This window comes from Equus asinus, chromosome 1, assembly GCF_041296235.1.
Source record: "Equus asinus isolate D_3611 breed Donkey chromosome 1, EquAss-T2T_v2, whole genome shotgun sequence".
NCBI classification, from domain to species: domain Eukaryota; kingdom Metazoa; phylum Chordata; class Mammalia; order Perissodactyla; family Equidae; genus Equus; species Equus asinus.
This window is the reverse complement of record NC_091790.1, coordinates 167891640-167916801: the sequence shown is the minus strand read 5'-3', so window position 1 is coordinate 167916801 and position 25162 is coordinate 167891640.

Sequence of the window (25162 nt, the reverse complement as noted above, 5' to 3'; positions counted from 1 at the left end):
GCCCAAACAGAGATATTACAAAGAAAGACCACAGACCAATGTCCCTTATAAACCTAGGTGCAAAATGCTTTTGCAAAATATTAGCAAATCAAGTCCAAAAATATATAAAAAGGATCATGACAAAGAGGGATTTATCCTGATAACTCAAGCCTGATACACATCTGAAAATCAAATAATGTAATTCATAATAGCAACTTACTGGGGAAGAAAAACGTGATATGTGAAAACCAAAAATTTTTAGAATATTGGTATGTTTCTCTTAAAATATTTGGTAGAATTTATCACTGAAGCCATCTATTGAATAAATCATGAACTGTCTCTGTGGGAAAGGTTTTTATTTACGGATTCTTTTTCCTTAAAATTGAGAAACTTCCGATTTTATATTTATTTTTGTTTTATATGTTGTTTCTTTCTTGGAATTTGCCTACTTTATCAACCATTTAAATATATTGGCAAAAGATGTTTATATAATCTGTATTAGTTGGCTAGGGCTGCCATAACAAAGTGCCACAAACTTGGTGTCTTAAACAACAGAAATTTAATGTTTCACGGTTCTGGATGCTACAAGTCCAAAATCAAGGTGTTGTCAAGATTGGTTTCTTCTGAAGGCTGTTCCATGCCTGTCTAGTAGCTTCTGGTAGGTTCAGTTGTTCCTTGTAAACGGCATTATCTCTACTTCTTCACATTGGTTTCCCCTTATGAATGTTTTTTCTCTGTGTCCAAATTCCTGTTTTCTGTTAGGACACCACTTGTATTGTGTTAGGGCCCTCCCTAATAACCTGATCTTAACTTGGCTGTATTTGCAAAGACTTTATTTCCAAACAGGGTCACATTCTGCGGTACTGTGGTTTAGGACTTCAACACATGAATGTGGGGCGAACAGTTCAACCCATAAAAACATTACTTTTTAATACCTTTAGAATTAATATCTGCAACTATATTTAATAATTAATTTTTAATATCTGTAGAATGTACACTCATGTCTGGTTTTATTCCTCAAGTGGTTTACTTTTACATTTATATGATTTACATTGCCAGAAGCTTTTCGATTTTATTGATCTGTTCAACAGAAGCACATTTTAACATTGTTTATTCCCTTTCTTGGATATTTGCTTTCCGGTTATTGATTTCTGCTTGTGTTTGATGTATAATTTGATTTATTCCCCTCCAAATTCTCGATCAGATTATGGATATTTTTACCTTTTATTCTTTGTAATAAGTCCACTTGAAAGCTATAAATTTGCCTCTAAACTCAGCTGGAGCTTCATTCCTCAAAAATTTTCCTAAAATTTTACTTGGAGAAATTGTGGAGATCGAGACAAATTAAAAGAATAGCACAAGAAATAGGTATACACATTTACAGATTGTTAATTTTGTGCCTTATTTGTCCTATATCTTTCATCAGTAGTCAAGATATGTTCTCCTGGTAACAAGAAGGTTTTTCTGTTTAACTGAAATATCATTATCAAATCCAAGAAATCACTTTGTATTTTATCTATTTAATACTATCATCAAATGTAATATTTATTTTTACATTCCCTAGTGATCCAAAATATTTATTGTAGTTGTTATTTTTTTAATCTGATATTCAACTGATTTCATGTACCTACATACATTGAAAAATTGTATAATTTGTTTAAAATTATTTCCTAATTCTTTCTTGTCATGGTTTCTTTGACCCAATTGATTATTTAGAAGTGCATTGCTTAATTCCAAATTTATGAGGATTTACAAATTATCTAACTTTGCACTTGGTTGGAGAACATATTCAGGATGATTTCAGTACTTTAGTTTTTATTGGAACGATTTTTGGTGAGGCATATGCTCATATTTAATAAATATTTAATGTTCACTTGAGACTTTTGTTTGGCAAGAAGTTCTGTTCTGCAAAACAATTTTGTTCTGCAGTTTTTACCAGTAGAGTTTTATGCTATGTTGATTAGATGAAGTCTGTTCATAGTACTATTCAAATCTTTTATATGTTATTGCTATTTTTCTGGTTGTCCTATCAATTATTGCGAAACATGGGTTAAAAATATCCTGTATATTGGGGCTGGCCCCGTGGCCGAGTGGTTAAGTTCGCGCGCTCCGCTGCAGGCGGCCCAGTGTTTCGTTGGTTCGAATCCTGGGCGCGGACATGGCACTGCTCATCGAACCACGCTGAGGCAGCGTCCCACATGCCACAACTAGAAGGACCCACAACGAAGAAGATACAACTATGTACCGGGGGGCTTTGGGGAGAAAAAGGAAAAAATAAAATCTTTAAAAAAAAAATATCCTGTATAATGGTGGAATTATTGATATATTTTCTTAGTTCTATTATTTTTACTTTATATGTTTTGAGTGTTTGCTGTTAGTTGCATACAAACTTATGGAGATTAAATATACTTGGTGAACTGAATTTTTACACCATTGTAAAATTTATTTTTTAAAATCTCTATTATTACATTTTTACTTTAAAGTCTTTTTTACTTATATTAATATAGCTATACCAGCTTTCATTTGGTTTGTTTATACATGGTACATGTTTTTCTTAGATGGTACATGTTTTTCTATCTTTTTATTCTCAAATGCTAAGTTCATGCACTTTGTGTGTCTCATGAAAACTACTTTTCATCAATTCTTAATAAATTCTTATTAGTATGTTTGCATTTTAATTAGAATGTATAGAATTTTACATTTAATAGAATAATTGGTATTTTTAAATCTAAATTTGCCATGGTACAATTTTTTAAAATTGTTCCCACCTGTGCTATGTTCCTTTACCTCTCCTTTCTTAACTTATTTTGAACTGGTTACTTTGTCATTCTATTTTTACTCCAGTAGCCAAATAATTATATCTTCTCTTACTATAGTAGAAATTACAGTCTGCATTCTTGAATTATCAGATGTGAATTGGTACTTTTCTCTCTTCCTGGACAATTCAAGAATCTTAAACATGTTTGATATATTTAGTTCTCTTGAACTTACAACTTACTTACATATGATTAAAAATTTCTCAACCTTATTAATAGTTTTAGAAATGCAGATTAAAACTATAATATGATAGGGGCTGGCTCCATGGCCTAGTGGGTAAGTTTTGCGTGCTCTGCTTTGGTAGCCTGGGTTTGGTTACTGGGCGCAGATTGACACCACTTATTCAGCAGCCATGCTGTGGCAGCACCCACATCGAAAATAGAGGAAGACTGGCACAGATGTTAGCTCTGGGTGAATCTTCCTTAAGCAAAAACTAAAATAAAAACTATAATATGACAATTCTGCACACTTACAAATTTGACCAAAATTAAAAAGCCTTATAGAGGATGTAGAGCAATTAAAACTTTCATATATTGCTGGGTTGGTATGAAAATTTGTACAATTACTTTGTAGAGTTATCTGCTATTACATAGAAAATTTGAAGATATGCATACTCTATGATCCATCAATTCAACTTGTGGGTATATATCTACAGAACAGTGAGCACAAATGTTCATGGAAGTAATGTTTGGAATACTCCAATGCTGGAAACAGCCAAATGACCATCAACATTGAATAAATAATTAGTGATATATTCATATAATGGAATATTGTACAGAAATGAAAAGTAATAATCTAGAGCTACATAAAACAAGATGGATGAATCTTTCAAACATTATATTGAGTTAAAGAAACAAGACATAACACATAATATAGATTTCCATTTATATAAAGTCCAAATATAGGCAAAACACTTAATGTCCATAAAAAGAAGTTTTCCTCTTTAATGTGGGACAGAATTCAAACAGTTTTGTTGAGCCATCTTAAACCAGAGGGAGAAAGTCAACATTTCTTCTAGTGGTTTCTATTTCCAGGGTGTCTGAGAAATATAGTTTGCCAATTCTTAACCCTAGATTCACAGAGCAGAGTATATAAAAGTTGCCTTTCAACAAATAATCAGTTCACCAGGAAAGTTTTATGTTTTAATTTTTTCAGATGATTCTATTTCCCAGTCACATAGATACACAGCCTATCTATAAAAACTCTCCATCTCTGACCATTTATAATAAATGAACCTCTCTTACTCCCTAAACCGATTTTAATTTTAAAATGTTTAGAAGTAACTACTATGGAAAAAAACAAACAAACTGTGCTATGTACTGGGCAAGAAGGATTATAAAGATAAATAAGATATTGATTGAAAATGACATTTTAAATTTAATTCATCTCACAGCCTAATTCAAATAGCATGACTTAGTCACTATAAAAAGCAGCACCATGGTAACAAACGTTATCCTAAACTTTTAAATTTTTCTTATTCTTCTAAATTAGAAAATTGCTTTATAAAGTACTTTTGGAATCCATTACCTTGAGTCTAAAATATGAACTTTTTTTTTATCAAACATACTTTGATACTAGGCAATGCATCTTAAAAATGAATGTTTTCCTAACAGTAATATAATTTCCAGATAAAAGTATAAATATAGAGAAATTCTTACCTTCATTGCTCAAGTGTTGCACTAGTTCTTCATCGATCTCTCTGTTCTTATCACTGAGGTTGCTTCCTCTTAGGAATATATGGTAGAAAAGTTAATTGTGAACTTATTTTGCATGAGGTTTCATAAAGTTCTACACATAAACACTTTCAATTAATGAAGAGACTGTGATATTTTATAAATCAGAACTTAAAGTCAATTAAAAATACCAGTTTATTTAAGAATTGAGTGCTACTAAATTAAATTCATTGTTCTTGGTAGTAGGGAAAACAAAGGATAGAGTATGATATATGTAAAAAAATAAAATAGCGTATAAATTACATTAGAAAGATATTAATAAATTGTTGTATTTGGTCCAGTAAAGAGTGAGATTCTACAATAAGAAAGACTGTGTAGATCCATTGGTTTGATTAAAAGTGGCTGTGGACTTGGAGTATGCCAGCAGCAGTTCGCTTAGAAATTGCCGTAAAATATGAACCTAGAAAAAATGCTCAGAGAGCTCTAATTTTGTGGAAGTCACAAAGCAGACAAAAGAACAGGAAACGAAAAGACCCTAGGCCTATTTGCTACTGTAGATTTTTTCCCATTCACCAATATGGAAATTTCTTTTATTCATTAATAGTTATCTTTGAAACATGTATAGAAGACATTACTTCAGCTTTTTAAATTTTAGTTAGAATGTTATGAATAAAATATTTGCCCTATCTTCAATTTTATCCTGCACTATATCTCTAATAGGATAACTAATTTGAATTTTTTTCTTAATTCAAGTCTCCCTTTTATAGTATGATTTAAAATCCCTTACAAGTCATTTCATAATTTCCAACTCTTTCATATTATAAGTGTACTTTATCCTGCTCTTTTTTCTGCTTACTCCTTGGACCTAAGAGAACATGAGTTATCCTACATTTTAATAATCTCCTCTTTTAAGCAATTTTATGTAAAAGAGTGACATTAACTTAGTAACCTAAAATGATACTACCAAACGGAAAAATTAAGAGCCTCTTTAGAGTGATTACTATCCAGCTATAAATGAAAACAATGACACTTAAACTTTACTGGAATATCCAATTTTTTAACATGTAAAAGCATCAATAATAAAAATATTCATTATTATGATAGAAAATATATTACTTTTTGAATATGAAACATTTAAGAATGTGAAATGTCTTTACATCCTTTTTGCTCATTTGAAATGTGTAAGTTAGCAATGCCTATTCTTTTGTTGCTTCCAACTTTGTAGTATTTGTTCCATTCCATACTTTTAAAAAGTTAGCTAAGCTCAGATTTGTTAAATGGTCTTTCTGATGACAATGAGGAAGACAGAAGTTCAGTGCAGATTGTAAGACTAAACTAGAGGGCAGTTGTTTTACTCTTCTTTATGAAGTGAATTAGGAGACGATCTTTGCCAGAACGACCTTAAAAGTCTGTCCTTCTTGCAAAAAGGTGATGCTGAGATTCACTTGAGGGCTTTTATCCTTTACATCTATGGCGATTATTAACAAACCTCAGTATATACTAGTTCTGAAAGGGGGAGAATAGGAGAAGTGGGTGAGAACCTAGGAACACAGGGAAAACTACGAAACATCTGTGAGTGGAGAGAGAGAAACATGCTGTGGAGGAGTAGCTCCAAGATAAATTAAGACACTGTTGGAAAAAAGAAGGAAATAATAAGCTAGCTTCATTTATGAACTTTATTATTTTTAGTAACTGTCTAGCTTTCATATGTTCAATCTTGAATATTCTTCTCTAGTTACTAGAATACAAACATAAGAAAACCTCAAACAATGAATATAGGTAGATAAGAAAGGGTAGAGCTTGTTAAAAGAGAGACATAGGGAGTGGTATGGGGTTATGGTGACTCATTTGAAGATAGTGCCAAAATCTCAGGTGGAGAACATTAAAGGTAGATGGAAAGGCAAAGGAAGTGGCATAGCTTTTTAGTGGAAGATAGTGTTCGAGTGGATGGATTTTGAGTTCAGCTGAGAGATTAAAAGAAAAGATCCTAGTTTGTCTATCACAATCAAACATACTTCAGCAAATTCTAACTGAAAAACCTCTGCTCACCTTCCATATTATCAGGAATAGTTTCATTGAGGAGTGATAATACATAATATCCATGAATTCAAAATCTTATGTTAGATGGACAAAATTTGCTTATTGTGGTGATCCCTATTTGACACTCAACTAACATCCCACTAAACTTTCTCTAAATTTGTCGAAATACTTGGAAGTTTATATTTGCTCTTAAATTCCTTCCTTTTGGGTCAGTTGTTGAGACTATAATCTTTCTTGTTTTTTCTAATTGGTTTTCTCATGACAATTTATCTACGTATTCCACAACACTTCATTTTCATGTGCTTGTCTGGAATTTACATCTCATTGATCACAACTGAACTCTCATAATAATTAGGATTAGGCCAACTTTCAACTTTCTGCAGTGTACCCCCTCGGTTGGCTATAGACCTTGCCAAAAGTTCAAATGCATATCATCTATCATTTGGTAAGATAGTGTTGAATTCTAGAGATTTGTATCAAGTAGAATATTGGTAGGTATATTCCTATTTTCACCTTTCCCTTTCCGCAAGCATTATAATACAATAATATTTGTTAATGCAAATTCTGAATCATTAGAAAACACTTTTGTGAACTCTATACACTAATGTCAACTCTTAGGAGAACTATGAGTTTACATAAGGTAACTAATCCTGATAATAGAAATTTTTAAATGAATTTTTAAGTACTATTTAAATTATTGAATCTGATCACAACAGATAGAAATTTCTCTGTTAATTTGGGCTAGCACGTTTTTATGCTTCTCAAAATACATTTTACCTTTTGTTTTCAATTTTTTATCAGTGAATCACCAGTTAAATTATTGAATTCTTGCTATACAAATTTCATGGGAGACTACAGAAACTCTGTGAAGAGAGATGAATGATTTGTAATAAAAAATGATGAATTCAATGACGTATTTGTTTTTTTGACCAACAGATAATGGCTTCTTCTTGACATGGTATAATAACACCTCAGGTTGCATGTATGTTGCATGTATGTGGGGAGAGAGTTGAGAACAATCACTTCAGTATGAAGTTCTATATAACCTTTTCCACTGAGAAACTTTCCAAAGCTTCGATGTTTTGAATTTACTTCAAAAAGCCCCATAATATTTCTGTTTCCCAGACTTTTGGGAGTGGAGTCACTGGACTCTTCTACTGGGATTTCAAAATCATAAACTATAGTAACAATTTCAATGATACTATTTTCTTTATAAGTCACATCCACATTCTTTTCTCTTCCTCTTCCAAGAGTCTCTTTCTATTTCTCTCTTTTGTATTAATTTTCATTTCAAATACAAAAATATTTAATGTAGTTCTTTTTTAATAAAAATTATTGTTAGCTGGACCAATAGTACATGACTGAGCTGAGCTGTTAACCAAAACAATAGAGGAAATCTGATTAATAAGTGTTTCCTAATATTTGCTTGTGATGAACACTAGTTCAAGTAAAGTCTTTCACACATTTTATGCGTGTATTAATGTATATAAACAACATAATTACAGTAATTAGCTAGCTTCGTATTATTTTATAAAGTTTGTAAATCATATATCCCGTCATTTAAAAAGGCTATATTAATGTAGTTATTTATTTGCTAACACCATTGTATTTCTCTTTCTAATATACTTGTTCTTGACTGGACTTCTAAGGGAGGTAGAAGAAGAGGTATGGAATTAATGAGAAATGGAAAGTCAGGGAATTGAAAAAGTCAAAATTCTAAAAAGCGAGACTGAAGCAAACAAGAAAAGAAATCAAAGGAGGAAAGAAATATTCCCTGGGGAAAATATGAAAGATACGACAATCGTCAATTATAATTATGTTACTCTGGGAATGTGTGAGGCACACGTGCCATCTGTCACTCTGCTCAAGCCATCACATCAGTGATGTGGTAGAGACTGCTGTTTCCCCAGAGGGGTTTATTTTGATAATTCATGATGAGAGAATATGGTGGGATATTTTGAGGTAAAGAGTGGATATTTGGGGGAAAATTATATCTATCAATGGAGCATATGGCCTCCAGCATCCAACTTACGAGATTCACCACTCTGTAAGGAGCAGGTAGACTTTAGTTATGTTCCCTATAGTAGCTGCTAGTTTGAGTTCAGGAAAATAACGCCACTGAAGAGGAATATACATAATTTATGATTTTGAAATACTTTCATAAGAACATTATTACCAAGAATGACTTTGCTAAATCTGATTTCTAAATATGTGACTGAGCAAGTTTTACTTGTATTATGAATTATAAGAGATAATAATTAATAGATCACACACATTGTCTTAGTAATGAAACATTTTGATGAGTGAACTAGGTTCCCATACTTTAATTAATATGCTCTCACAAAGGTTCTTACTGTTGACACTACTATTAATACAAAAAAAGGATTTTGACTTACAAAATGCACATGCTAGGCATGAAAGAATGGTCTTCTATTTTTCACATCCTTGTCTTAGTGTATTTTGCTTCTAGTCATCTGAATACTTTTTAATAGGTGGCTTATATTGTTTATCTCTTTCATTCCCAATGAAATTTGTTCCAATAATTTTTTAAAAGGACATCATTCAGAGAAAGTCCTCCTGTGAAAAATAAGGGCAAAGAAAGACTTTAACTTGAATGTCTGACCCATAAACCTACACCTTAACCTTCTGCCAAAGACGGTTTAATCACTAGGTCCACAGTGAGCAGAGGTTTTTTGAATATTGCTATATTCAGAAAGATTTGGTCCTTTATATTTTTTTCTGCTTCATGAGTGTATATCTCATCTCTGTATGGGAAGTTTAAGCATCCTGAGGGTAGAGGCCATGACAATCTCAGTGTTCCATATCCCATTTTCTTTCCCATACTTTCTCATTGAACCTCTAACACATATATGCATCCAAAGCAAATTCGATCATGCCTGTATGCCACGTAATGTTCTGTTTGCTGTTGCTTATTGGTGTATGTGTGCATGTATTTGTGTTTATACATACATGCATAAATTCTAAATTTCTAAATTATTTTTGTAGTAGATAATATTTTAGGTTTCTTTTCTCTACACTCTCTATACTTATTACTTTTCTTCTACTATTCATTTGGCAGTGATACCTTTTCATAGGCTCCATTATGAGTTTGAAGTTGATATAGTTTAAGACAAAGAATTCAACTGCAGAATTCATAATAAAGTGTCCAGTAGAGAAAGCTGAATACAAGTCTATAATTCCAGGTCCAAATAACCCTTAAAATTGATTTTTTTTTTGCAGCAAAACTTTACCTAATTGAACTCATTTGCCTTCAAAATTTGACTAGAACGACATTGATTTATTTAGAGTCTTTATTTATCCCTTTTACACTGAATATCCATACAATTTTCTACAGCAATGTTAGCATGTTGGATTTCACCCAGATGCAGTAAACGTATTTTATTCCATTTTTAGTATTTAGAAAATTCTAGCATTTGAAAACCTATCTGACCCAAGAAGTTCAAGTAAAGGATTGTGGACTGAAAAAAATCTGGTGAGAAAAATCGCTTTAAATTGAGTATTTCATTGAAGTGACTTTAATACCTCAATGGAGTGAAACCAGAACTATGACATCAGTGATTTCCTTTCCTTCTCGTTTCATAATAGGCGACATCTCAGTCCGGAGTGTTGGGAAAGCTCTTGCCTAGTGGAGAAAAAGGAGATGGAGTGGAACATTCTCTAGCTAACAGGTTATTTTCTCCTTCTTTTTCCTCTTCCTTATCCTAACTTTTTATATTTTATTACAACAAAGTGTCCATGGAAACAATCCTGTACCATATTTGAAGTTGTAATGTACTGCAGTTTGTATCGCAAAAAATTAAAATCTAAGGCAAAAATATATTTAATATGTAGTTTGATCATATTAGATTCAGCAAACATTTGCAAAAATCTGTAGACCTTTCCTTTAAAAATGTGCATGTAGCTGCACGCAAAATTGCATGCATTTAAAAAAATTAGTCTCAGTGAATCCCTCCAAGAAATCTATGAAGAACCTTAGTCCTAAAATGTGCTTGAGATCATGCAAAGGATGAGTGTAGCTTCTGTGCCATGGTTCTGGTTGTTGAAATATTCCAAGTCTAATAAAGGATGCAGACAATTAGACAAATTACTACAGTGCAATCCAATCATTCTTACAATCAACAAAATTGCAGAGTGATATTATACCCCAGAGGAAGGAGTAACTGACACTTTACAAGGAAGTTTTCCTGGAGATGACATTTTGGAGAACAATCATAGGAGGGAGATTATAAAGAGATATGAGGGAGGAAGTCTGGAGGAGGCTGGAGAATAGCTGAACTAAATATCATTGTGTACCATCTCCAAACGCAATGTTCTAAATTCCATAATTGTATTTTCAGAAACAAAACAGAACAAAATTTTAGTTTCTCAGTCTGGTTCTCTGGAATCCATTCATTTTTTCAGTAAATATTTGCTGAATATCTTTCCTGTTCTCTGCTAGGTCATAGAATATGGAGCAAAGTGACACAGTGCTTGTTGTTAAGGAGCTCACTGTCCCATCAGAGAGACAGGCAAATAAACAATCGATCACAGCATGACTTATAGGGACTGAATGCTGTGGTGACATTTTGGCTGATGAGCAGTACCAAGCTGTCTCCTAAGATTCCACTGAGATAGCCCTGAAGAGAGATACACAAATCCATGCAACAGTGCTGCAGACTAAAGAGAAGAACTAAGCCAGTGTCTGGAGAAATTTGCAGACATCTCTGTACCATACCTGCTCCACATTCTGACGAAGAACATCCCAAATTACTGCCCCAAAATCTGAGACTCAGGACGTTGTCAAGCAGAATTGCATTGGAACTCTCTGAGCTGGCCAGAATCAGGCTCATTCCTGACAACTCTGTCACATTTTCTTGTTCCTTATTGGTTTCAAGACTGTAACTCCTAGGATTCAATACGTATCAGTCAGTGTTCTTAGTGGTAAGTAAGAGATACAAATTCTCTCGTCCTAGGCCAAGAATTAATTAAAAGCGTAGTGTATAGAATTTCCTAGAAGGCTGAGAAACTCAGTGAAGAGGTAACAATGCTCCAAACTACACTTCCAAACTGCTGATGCTACCACTAAGCACTGGACATTGCAGCTTGTACCCCTGACAATAATAAGATGGGGCAGTGGATGCCATCGCTAGAATCGCTAGCACTGCAACCCATACTGAAGCCCATATTGTAACTGTCAAGAGGGTTCTCTGCAGTCCAGTTCTCTCTTTATCATGGCAGCAGCAGCCTTGACAAAGTACAGAGCATGTGTTGGGTCCTGAGACACGCCGGCATCCTAGCTACCAAGGAGGCTGAGTGAGGTATTCAGGGTCTAGTCTAGTTTGTAAGACCGAGAAACAATTTGGTGTTACAAACCCACTGGATTGGTAATGCAGGTGATGGAAGAGCTGAGTAGCCAAATGGAGGCCAGGGAGACCATCCAGAGATTAGCAACAAGAGGAAGCTACTAATACTCCTGGGGCTAGAGGAAAATGGGTGCTACCAGAACACAGAAGAGAGGGAGATTTGGTTGGACTAAAAATAAATTGAGGAATACCTAGAGAATGTTGGGACTATAAGGGACAAATTGTCCCAGGAGATAATCATAGAGAAGATGCAACAGATATGCCTGAACAGAATGAGAGACAAATACCCTGCCTAACTTGTCCCTTCCTCTCCTGTTCCAAATATCCATCACTGCCTTCCAGTGACCTAACCTCCCTAGAAGTCTGTCGCAGTTTCCTGTGATACAGAGTTGAGTGGAGAAGGGGAAGAAACGGATCTGAGAAAAAACAGGCGAGTCATCTGAACACTGGGTGAGTAGGTAGCTGGCACTGTCAACTTCAACAGAAGGTGTGGTATCTGCCTCTCACAGGTTTCAAAAAGTAGGGAATTTTCCATTTGAATGAGGATTTTAGGTGCTAGGCAATAAAAAAGCATAGTGTGTATTCACTACACAACCACCAGGAACAGAAATAAGCATTAATGTGATGCAATGGCTCCTAGGAGGAAAAGTCAACTCAGGGAGAACCTTGTGGACAAGCCAAAAGTCAAGAAGGATCCTCAGAGCAGTATGTTTGTGGATGTGTAGTCCTCAATTTATACAGAGATGAATTACAGACTGCATCTCACTTCCTGGCTTGGTTTAAGAACACCACAGTCAGAAGCTGTTTACCAAGCATCATACTTCCACTTAAGGATTTAAATAGAGTGGAAACTGTCAAGACCGAAGTGGATAGTAAAGGGGCTAAGGGATCCTCATCTTTCTATTTCCGTTTTCTGCACCTCATTGCAGAATTAATAAAGCAAGAAAAACAATCATGATTCTGTAGTACTAGTTAAAAGAAGCATTTCCCCAGAGGATTCAAAGGAAGAACAAACCTCTAAAGATGATTTTTTACCAAAAAAAAAAAAAAAAATGTTAACCAGCACCAAATCCTACTATCGTTTTCAGTTACTGAACTTCTTTCTGCATTTGAAGCTGTTGACCACAGCTTTCTTCTTTAAACTCTACTCCTGATGCTATGCCATTTATTGCTATTTTCTGATCATTTTTTTTCTGCTCTGAGTTTTAACTCTTAATGTTCTTTGGATTTCTTTTTCCTGCTCATTGTCCTTTTCATGTGACATGCAATTCTTACAAGATATGATTTGCTCTCATTTTTAATTTTTACAAATATTCAGAAGACTTCCAAATCTGCACACCCAGTTTCTCCCCTGCTCTCCTGAAGGTCTATATTCACAAGAACTTGTTTAACATTACTTATTTTGTCCCAGATTAAACACGCACATTGTCTTTCCTAAAACTAGCTTTTCACCTATTACTTCATTTAGTTGAGGATCCCATTATCTTCCATTCAGGCTGTCAACCTTGAATCCTCCATGTTTCTCATTCCCTAATCCGATCATTTGTAAACTCTTACCCATTTAATCTGATTTAAACATATCTTTTCCTATCCAGTTCAATTTCTATTATCCTAGTTCAGGCCTTTATCATCTCTTAGCAGCAACTGGACCCCCTGCCTCTAGGGTTGTTTTACTCAAATATATTCATACTGTTGCCAGAAATCTATCTAAAAGATGTGTACGACACACTTCTTTTCTTAAAACCCTTTAATAGTTGCTCATAACATTCTGGAAGAGAGCCCAATTATTCAACTTCCTCAATTATCTTAACTTTTCAGCTCACTCACTAACCCTTTCTGTTTCACCCCTCTTCTATCTTTCTGAAATTGGGTCTACTCCCCTTTCTGCACCATGTTGTTCTTTTTTTTTTTGGAAAGAGTCTTCCTACCCCATTCCTATAGACTATACCCGGCAAAATCCTATTCAGTCTTCAAGACTCAGTTCAGGATGATAGTTTTCAGCAATCCTTTCAGACTAGTCAAACTGAACTAAAAGCTCCTATTTGTTCCTGCCCACAGAGTAGTAACCATAATCCTATGAGAGTAGATAGTAAGCTCTTGGAGGGCAGGCCATTTCTCATTCATCTTTATATTCCCAGATCCTAGCAGAGACTGGTTCATACTGAAATTTTGAGTTTGAACATCTGCATTTGTGTTCTTCTTCTTCTATTTATCACCTAAGTGGCCTTAAGAAAATAGCATTTACCTCTTATAAACTATTTTCTTATCCATAAAATGGTGGAATAATAATATCCACTTACTGATCTTGTGTGGTTGCTATGAGGCTCAAATGAGATGTCTGTAGATATATGTTATATACTAGATGAAATATTCATATATTGGTTGTTTTATTCATAGTATTGTTTTAATAATAAATTATTAAGAACTTGAGGTTAAGCACAGCTTTGTAGAAAAATAGCATAGGCAGACATTTAACTTGGTAAGAGAAAGAGAAGGAATTTTGTTGTTGTTGCTGTAGTAAAGAGAATTACCAACAACAGTTAGTATATGTAGCTGATGAAATGGATATGTAAAAACACACTAACTTTGAGATCTGTATGGAAGTCTTGGAAAACTCATGACAAAATACAATTTCCAATTTGGTTAATTTAGATTCTAGGGAATGATTGAATTTTTTTCTAACAATGTGACATAGAACTTATGAGAAAGAAGCCAAAGTGTGAGAAGAAATGGAGCAGACAGGATTTTGTTTACTTGACCTAAAGACTTTGAAATAAGAACATAATTTATCATTGTGATGGTCAGAAACTAATTCAGCTATCTATTTACATATCGAAGAAATCACTTGGAGGCTTTTCAATATGCTTTCTGTCATCCATTTTATCTCCTGTTTCTGTATAAACATGCATGAACCATTTAGGAATTATAAAATATCCATGAAATCATTTTAAGGAATTAAATAAAGACTAAAAATTTATCAATTAAAAAGCAAAATAAAATTTAAAATGCTTTTCAAAATAAAATGTTTGTCAGATTTGCAACACTTTTAACAGGACAAAATAGCATAATTTCAGAGGTGATTACTGTGACATAGGTGGGGAATTTTTATTTTCAGAGCCCCAGTGGACAGGTTATAACTGTGAGTCCTTGGTAAATCATTTTACTGAGGTTGTTTGTATGAAAACAGATTAACAGAGAAAAGAAACTTCATAATTTACCAGTTTTATCTGGTAAAAAGTAGGCTGAAAAGCCTGACAAGCCATTTCATTTGTATTTTAAAAGAATATGGACTAAGGGTAGCAAAGTCTTTCTTAATAAGCTCCACTATTAATGAGTTAGTCTTAGAGAATGTTCCAAAGCAATTTTCTTAGAAAACTAGGACAAAGTCTTCATAAGGTTTTTGCTAAGCCACTCTGAAGTCACAATTCAGCCTAAGGAAGGAAGGAGAATCCTATTCTCACTCTCCCCAACACCACCTTTTGTTTTACAATCTTGTTTCCCTGTAATAAGACTTTACAGTGAAATAGGCAGGAAAAAAGAAATAAAAGGGGAAAAGCAAGGTGGAGGGAAAGGAAGAGAAATGAAGAACTGGAGTGGCAGAACCAGTGGTACAAGGCATGATCTTCAACAAATCAAGATCTGCATATATTTATGCACAAGCCATAAAAATGATTGCTATTGAAGCCGCAGCTTTAGAATTATGCTACCCATGTATTGCTTATACCTGGCCCCATGACCAACTGTCTCAAGGGTGCATTTTTTTTTTCACATAAACAACTAAACGTGCAGGAACAAACTCATTCTCTTGTTTATTACAAAATATCACATTTTTATTCAAATAAACTCATTCTCTTCATTATATTTAGAGTACATGCTTGCCTGCTTGAATAGCTGAAATGAAGGATTCATAATTACCCATGCGAATGTTCAATAGTAATACTATTTATAACCTGGGTCCTGTCCTGTGGTAGTTATCATTGCCCCATAGATCAGCATAGATTAATTGTAGATTGGTCAGGATAGATAATGTTGTCACTATATAGTAAAACAAGGAATTTTAATGAGCGGGACATTAACTATTTTCCTACAATAGTTGGAATCACAAACAAACAGATGGAGCCCTAAAATGATGCTGGTAAACAACTGGACTTGGTTGGAAAGGACGTTTATATATTTCCCCTTTTCTTCAGATTGCAGAGTACTCTCCAAATATTAGCTGGTGTCTACTTGTTCTCCTGAAAAATTATATTGCTCGGAACCTATTTCTCATGCTGCTTTCTTATTGACTTGATTCAGGAAATGGTGTTCTTGCAACGGCACAGTCAGAGTTCTCAAGGAGCCCCTGGTGCCTTTTCAATTATTTTTGTTAAAAATAAGGCTCTGCCTGTTACGGGGAACAATTTTTAAATTTATCTGAGGGGCACATGGCAGCTGATAAATCATTGCACATGAAAACAATCATACAGAAACTGTGGCTTAGAAATCAAACAGACTTTTGAAAATGAGTTCAATAAAGAATCACAAAAAGAATCTAATCCTTTAGGAGAATTGACTTTGTCTAAGTCCTATAGATTCTTATTTAGAAAATGAAATGAAAATGAAATAGATCTTTCCTATAAAGTCAAGAATAATCTTTCCCATTTGATTACTACCGATGACCTTTCAGTTTCATCTCTGAAGGTTATCAGATAACCTTTGAGGATTAAAGGAATTATGGCCTGGAACCCTATCTCCGTCTTACAGAATTGTTATTCCATAAAGTACAATCAAACTACTACAAGCAAAATTATTTCATGAGAGGACCTTGATGGCCCAACTCCTTCAAAGTGTTTGAGGACCCAGACCCCACCCACCTCCTTTCCATGACATTAAGAGGATTAACTCTGGGGCCAGGGGTTTGAGAACTTTGGCAAAATTTTGCTTGTTGACCTAGAGTATACACTTATGCCATTGCTTAGAGGCTGCAATTGTGTCAATTTCTAATGTTTCTAATTATTGTTGTTTTCTTTTTGCTCATGAGAGCTATTGAATACCAAGGCCAAACTGGTTGAGAATTGTGGAAAACTAGATTACTCTTCACTGGTCTGAACATTTCACTGTGCCACATTTCCCAAGACCAGATCCAAATGGTATTAGGAAGTCATAATTCTTGTAGAATAAGATGGAATTGACACTGTTCAAGATAGTTTATTGATTTTTAAATAATTTATGTCTTAAGATTACTTTCCTTAGACAACTTAGATGTAGATAATTTCTGCATTTGTGCACTAATCTTGTCTCAGTGCCTTCATCTGAAGTGTTTACCATTATTTGAATGTCAAATTTTCTTATAGCAAATGAGAAACTTGAAGTAGATCATTTTTAATAATTCTAAACTGTAGCTCTGTTTCTGTAATGTGATGACATAAACAATAGAAAATTATTCTATTATCCTTCTATTTTAATTTTTGTACAGAATATTTGTAAACAAAAAATGAGATGATTAGAAATTCAAATAGTTGCTTTTTAAAAGGGGATTTATAAGATGGTAGAAAAAAATACCTCTTTTTTTCTCTTCAAAGGAAATTATTGAAGGATTTTAATTTAAACAAGATTTACTTATAGATCTTAGTTCTCTCAAGTTAAACCTTAATAATACATTTGTATATTGGATTCTGATATTCTATTTATTTATTTATGTAATTAAAATAGCTAATTGGATCTTAGCTTGTTCAAGGGTCAGGCAAATTTAATAGGCTTAGGACAAAAATGAATCTTCCTAAATTTAAAGCCATAAAACATTTATATAAAGATGTTAAACACGAGAATGTTAGAATTAACCCTAATAAGCAATCATCTGCATTCACCCATTCAATCTCAGCATAATATACCAGTGAATACATGAATCAAAGATGTACCATCACTTTTATCCATCCTGTAAGATTAACTGCACAAATTAAAGCAAGGAAATTGACGATAAAGTTAAGACCTAAAATTCTAGGGTTCTTAGAATTGGCATAGGGTAGGTGATGGTGGACGGTTCTTACGCAAAGAAAGAAGGCTCCATTAAAGTAATCCAGCTTCATTAGTCCTGCCCCCCTTTGTGGAGTCCCAGTGTCATGGAAAAACTATGAACTCTGCGGGGGAATCCTCAATCTCTGTGTACTTCAGCTCTGAGCTCCCCAAAACATTCTCATATGTAGTCCCTTAAAAACCAAAGAAAATTTTATAATGGGTACCACTCCTTATTCTCTCTACTTATTTCAAATACAATGGATCTAAGGCTGGTCAATACTTCCCTAAATGTTGTCTTATGTGCTTATGTGTCCCGCATTCTTCATTAATACCTGTGGCAGGCAGATTCTAAGATGGCCCCCAGGATTCTCATGCCCTGGTGTACACACCCTATAAATTTGTCTCCTCTTTGGGGTGGGCAGCACCTGTGAATATCTCAGGCTCTTACTCCTATGACAACATTACTAATCAGTTAACTCTGAGTTAATCAAAAGTGAGATTTACTTGGATGAGGCTGAGTAATCAGTCAAGCCCTTTAAAAGAAGGTGAAGCATCAGGGAGAGGCTCTTCTGCTGACCTAGAAGAAGGGGCAGCCATGTTGTGAACTTTCCTGAACTTCTTGTAGCGAAGGTTAGGGATCCAGGATAGGAACGTTACAACCTGAATAAGCTTGGTAAAAAACCATAAGCTCCAGAAAGGAATAAAGACAAGCAGACACCTTCATGTTAGCCTTGTGGGAGACTCAAAGCAGAGAATACCATTAAGCCAGGATTGGACTACAGAAACTATGGTAGCAAATGGGTGCTGTTTTAAGCCACTAAGTTGGTGATGAGTTGTTACAGAGCAATGGAAATCTAATACAATACTGAGTGTTTGCAAAGTGGATGGTCCCCTTTACTACCTTAGAATGGCAATACAGATTTTTCCCTGATATTTTATTTCTTTAGTTACTTCAGCGAGAATTTGAAATAAATGAGAACTTGAAGCAGATGTCTTGATTCCTGGTGGTCTATTCCTTTAGTTTTTTGTTTTGAGGAAGATTAGCCTGAGCTAACATCTGCCACCAATCCTCCTCTTGTTTTTTGCTGAGGAAGACTGGCCCTGAGCTAACATCCATGCCCATCTTCATCTACATAATATGTGGGACGCTTGCCACAGCATTGCTTGGCAAGCGGTGCATAGGTCAGAGCTCAGGATCCGAACTGGCAACCCTGGGCTGCCAGAACACATCGTGCGAACTTGACAGCTGCACCACCCGGCTGGTCCCTTATTCCTTTAGTTTTAAACCTCATTTTTATAGCTTAAAACTCATGACGTGGTTTTTGTGATGAAAAATATTTAGAGTTTTGAGTAGATACCTCATATGGTAGATTATTACCAGACAAATTTCTCTGCTTTGTTGGAATATCCTAACCATTGTGATAAGTAACTAAAATTTGATTCTATGAGTTTTCCTAAATAAAATGTGCTGCAATATTCTACATTAGTTCTTCTACCAATCTTCCATGAAAATATGGTGTGAGGAATGTAGATGGCATATGGTTTGTCATATGGTGAGCATTAATACATTGTACTGTTCTCTTTTTTTTTTCGTAATTTTCAAACAATGTTTTTGATAATGCCACTGATCTTCCAGGAAGTCAACTGCTCCCACCCTGAGATAAAGTGGTATCTGCAATTCCAGGACATACTGGTGTTACTTGGCATCCTTTTAGCATTACACAGATCCCTCATTTTCAACAAGCCTTTCATTTTAAAAGCATCTGCCGATGGCTGACATATCTCTAATGCATTCTGCAGAAGCCTGTAATTTATCTTGCTTAAATTCTCTAGGGAGTTAACCTAAGTCTTCTCATACATTGTCTCTGGATTGACTGCTATATCTGCATCTGTGTCAGCTTACAGTTTGACTTAATAATTTTTCTTGGGCAAAAATAGTGAAGTAGTCAATTTGTATAGTGCTTAGAATGTTCTTTAATAGGACTGAGTGTTGCTGCTTTCTGATTGTGTGTCTGTATGATCATGCATGCACATACATGTAAAAATCTTGTTAGAATTCATAAAATCTAGGTAATTTGGGAAGCCTAAATTGTGAGTTTCTGGGGTATTAGTTTGAGGATAGAAAATTGTGGAAATTGTTGGTTGAATATTTTCAATCATGGCTTCTTTTCTTTTCTACTGTTATTTTGTACTAAGACGTTTTACGTATGGATAAAACCACATATGCTGTATCTTTTCTTTCTGGAAAGTTTGTATATTAACTAGGGGATGAAGGGAAAGCTTAACTGTCCTTTTATAATGAACTATAAGTGCTGATAGGAAGGCTCAGAATATTAAGTACTGATATTTTTCTATGCTTCCCATAATACCAATCGAAGATTCTATTGCAGGCTAATATTTATCTTGTTATTTTCTTCACAAGAATTCTTCCCTTATGTACCTTGTCTGATGGTCTTTGCCTTTTTCCTCAAACCAAATGCATTTAAAATTTTCCCCTGTATATTTTCTTTATGGTTCTAGGATTACTGTAGCTTTTCAGATTTTGGTCATATACTGATTATTATTACTCCCTAAATAACTCACTTTTATTTATTTTTTGAAAGTAATAATACGTTTATGCCAGCCCTGGTGGTCTAGTGGTTAATATTTGGTGCTCTCACCACAGCAGCCGGATTCATTTCCTGGTCAAGGACCCACACCACCCGTCTGTCAGCTGTCCTGCTGTAGTGGCTGCATGTGTCTGTGATGCTGAAAGCTTTGCCACTGGTATTTCAAATACCAGCAGGTCACCCATGGTGGACAGGTTTCAGCAGAGCTTCCAGACTAAGACAGACTAGGAAGAAGGACCTGGCCACCCACTTCTGAAAAAATTGGCCATGAAAACCCTATAAATAGCAGTGGAGCCTTGTCCGACATAGGACCGGAAGGTGAGAAGATGGCACAAAAAAGACTGAGCAGGGTTCTGTTCTGCTGTGCACAGGGGTGCTAGATGTCAGAATTGACTTGATAGCACTAACAACAAATCATAGCTTTAATATATGACCATATATAAGATGTTTTTGAGATGAAGTTCACACAACAAAATTAACCGTTTTAAAGTGAACAATTCAGTGGCATTAAGTACATTCACAATGTTATGCAAATACCACCTCTATCTAGCTCGAAACATTTCTAAAACATTTCATCAAAATGTTCACAAATTAAGACCCCATAGCCATTAAACAGTTATTCCTCACTTCACCCTCCCTTGGTCCCTGACAACCACCAATCTGCATTCTGCGTACATGAATTTACCTATTCGGAATATTTCAAACAAATGAAATCATATAATGTGTGATCTTTTAGGAAATAGACATGATGTTAGATTGGTGAAAATTAAGTCTCTTTTATTTCTACACCTCTCGCACATCAGAGGTGTGCATTTGGTTTAGATATTTGAGAAATCAGATAGGATAAAAATAATGAAAATAAAAATAAAAATTCACTTTCACTTTCTGTAGATTTCCCTTTAGTAAATGAATCTTTTTTTTTTTATTTTCAGGAAGATTAGCCCTGAGGTAGCATCTGTGCCCGTCTTCTTCTACTTTATATGTGAGATGCCTGTCACAGCATGGTTTGATAAGCAGTGTGTAGGTCCACACCTGGGATCCGAACTGGTGAACCCCGGGCTGCCGAAGTGGAATGTGCAAATTTAACTGCTGCGCCAGCCCTGTAAATGAATCTTTTATATTAATTGTATTAAGCAAATATAAGGTTATTGGTTGTATTATTATTTCGGATAAATTTGACAATAATGATGTCATGATAAGAGCTTCTGCTTCCGGCTGTGACAGAACAGTTTGTATCAGATTAGGTCTTTCAACAAAGGGAAACCAGGACAGTAGGATGTAAAATATAAAAGAACTGTTTGAAAGCATAAGAGATTGACTGAGGCAGCCAGCGCTTGAGGGCTTTCTTCTCTGCTAGAGAGATGACAAATATACTGAATTATTCTCACATTCACATATTTTTTTTCCCTCAGGCAAATGATAATTTTTAATGCAGTGACTAAAGCATGTTGCTTAGAGTCCAAAGCATTCTTACTGGGCAGAGGAGACAAAGCGTGGATTTCCAGGAAGTCAAGGCACCTAGGATTTCCAAGGGGCTGAACTCTCAAAGAGAAGCAAACCCTATAAAAACGAGCTCCAAATACTGTTCACTCTTTCCTCTGGCATGTTTGTTGTTTTTTGCGTATGCAAGGGGACGCTGTAAGAAAACAAGTAGAAACCAGCAGGTATATGGATAAAGGTATGATCAGATATGTAAATAATCTCACAATGTTGGTAATATATAGGTAAAGTTTCAGGACCCTTCAAAATATCGGGGTCCTGCTAAATACCTCAGACTTTTAGCTGAAACTACAGAGGGCTTTGCTCAAAGAGTAACTACTATGTCTTAGAAAAAAGAGTAAACATTAAGAATTATGCCAACTGGGGGGCCGGCTCTGTGGCCGAGTGATTAAGTTTGCACGCTCCGCTGCGGCGGCCCAGGGTTCGATCCTGGGCGCAGACATGGCACAGCTCATCAGGCCACGTTGAGGCGGCGTCCCACGTCCCACAACTAGAAGGACCTGCAACTAAGATATACAACTGTGTACTGGGGGGTTTGGGGAGATAAAGCAGAAAAAAAATGGTTAAAAATAAATTAAAAAAAAAAGAATTATGCTAACTGGAAATAGTGCAGCCCAATAAAATGCTAAAATCCAACCTCAACTGGATCAAAGTTACCTGCCTATTCTTTACCTCTCTGCTAAAATTAAATTTAGTATTGTTTAAAGGAAGATATCAAGATTCTATATAATATTTTTCCTACACAATATTGTCAACAAAAAATTACCAGGCTTACCAATAAACAAGACCAAAGGATACACAACCAAGAGGAAAAAAGAACAGAGATCTGCAGGAAATCTACATATTGAAGTTAGCACACATGGATCTGATAAAACTATGATAAATGGGCTGTAGAAAAGAGGGAAAATTTTGCCAAAGAATTATAATCTACAAAAAAACCAAAAAATGAATCAAATGGAAGTTCAAATACTGAAATATACAATAAATGTAATCAAGAATTTCACAAAGGTGCTTCAAAGCTGATTAGATGTGACAGAAGGGAATAGAGAAGTGGAGGTTCAGTCAGTAAAATATATCCAGGTTGAAGTAAAGCAAGAAAAAGAAATGTGGAAGGAACAAAACTGAAGTTAATATATGACACACCTGGGGCATGGTGAATATTTTGGACATAAGCATATTTTTGACATCCTAGAAGCAGACGAAGAAGGGAATTTGACAAAATCAATATTCAATAAGTACTGAAAAATAAGTTTTTAATACTGACAAAATAATATATCAATCCATAGATACAATATGATATAAGCAGGATAAATATGAAGAAAATAACACTTGGACATCCAAAATTTGTCATCTGGCAACCAAGGACAAAGAGAAAATCTTAAAGCCAGCCAGAGGAAAACTGGCATATTACTTTCAAAGAAGTAAAGGAAGATTTATGAAAGACTGTTCAGCATAACAATGAAAGCTAGAAGACAATGGATTACATATTTAAAGAACTTAAATAACACCCAACCTTTAATTCTTTTTTTCACACAAAGAAAAGTTGAGAGAATACGTAAACAGAGAAAATGATTATATTAAACATAAGGGGGATTTTTTTCAAATAAGAAAATGAGCCATGCAGGAAATACAGAAAGGCAGTAAGGAACGAAGAGAAATAGAAAGAGTAAATATGGGGTTTTCTCAAAAGGAGTATCCCTTGTTTAAAAATAGTAACGATATAATGTCTTTTCTGAGTTTAAAACACACATGTAATTAAAACATATGGTGACAATAGCAATAAGGCAGAAATTGCATAAAGGGAATTAAAATGCGGTAATAATTTTGTATTGTTTGAGAAATATTAAAATTATTAATTTAAGGTAAACTGTAATAAGTTAAATGTTGTACTCTGAAATATCTAGAGCAACCACCAAAGGAATAATAAAAAGTTGTAAAACTCAGGAGCTAAAGGTGATGGGGGGTCAAATAAGATAATAATAATGGTAAGGATAATTACAATAATAATGTTACTATTAGTAGTGCTTGATTAATCCAATAAGCCAAGAGAAAAAGAACAGAAAATATGGACATGGAAAACAAAGGATGAGATAGTAAACTTAAATCCAAATGTATCAGTTATTACATTAAATGTTAACTGATTAAATATGTCAGTTGAGACAAAGATTGATCAGACTTCAGTGAAACACACAAGCACACACATATCGCAATTCATGTGGCTTATTCCAGGAATGTCAGGTCACTTTATCGTTTGAAAATCATTCAGTGTAAGTCACCTTATTAACAGAATACAGGAAGAAACCCACATGATTATCTCAAAAGGGGTAAAAAAAGCAATTTATGATAAAATGCATCAATTTATGACAGCCATATCCTTCCTTGCTGGCCATTTTAATATTAAGCAAGATTAATCAAAGCATACTCACATGAATCAGAAAACTTATCCAGTATCAACTTTACTAAATATTTCAAGGATGCAGGCAATGAAGAGGCTCAGAGGAAGCAAAAAGAGGGTTGGGACATCTAAGGCAATGACTGTAATCTTTTCTTCCCTCTTGGACGAGTGTTCTCTGGCCCAGTAACTTCATATACTATATAACTTCATTTTGTAACTTTGTATACTAAGTAATTTAGAATACTCAGAGCATAGATCTTTTAGATTATGAAACAGCCCTATTTTATATCCCAGAGATTTAGAGTTTGCATGATATTTTTCAGGGGTCTATGACTCTTAAAACCATAAATCATAGTTTAGTTTACCATAAACAATCTGGAACAAGGGGTGTCCTGTCTTTACAGGACATCTTTGTCTTTATTTATTATAATATTGTTGATCCTGCATCACCAACACTCCAGGGATTTGGGAAAGAAATGAATCATAGAATAGCTCCTCTAACTAGTTCCCCCACGATATCTTCCTACAAAATTCTATAGCAAATTTCCAACATAACAGTGAAATAGCAAAAGTTTTCCCTAAGATATAAATAAAGTAGGAATATCCACTATTGCTACTTCTATTCACAATTGTACTAGAAGTTCTAGCCATTGTATTTTTACAAGATACTAAGATTAGAAAGAATTAAATGAACGTGTCATTCTTTGCAGAAAACGTGATTTTGTACGTAAAGAAGACTTGAAACCACAGAGAGAGTTTAAAGACTAAAAAGTGAATTTTATAAGATTTATG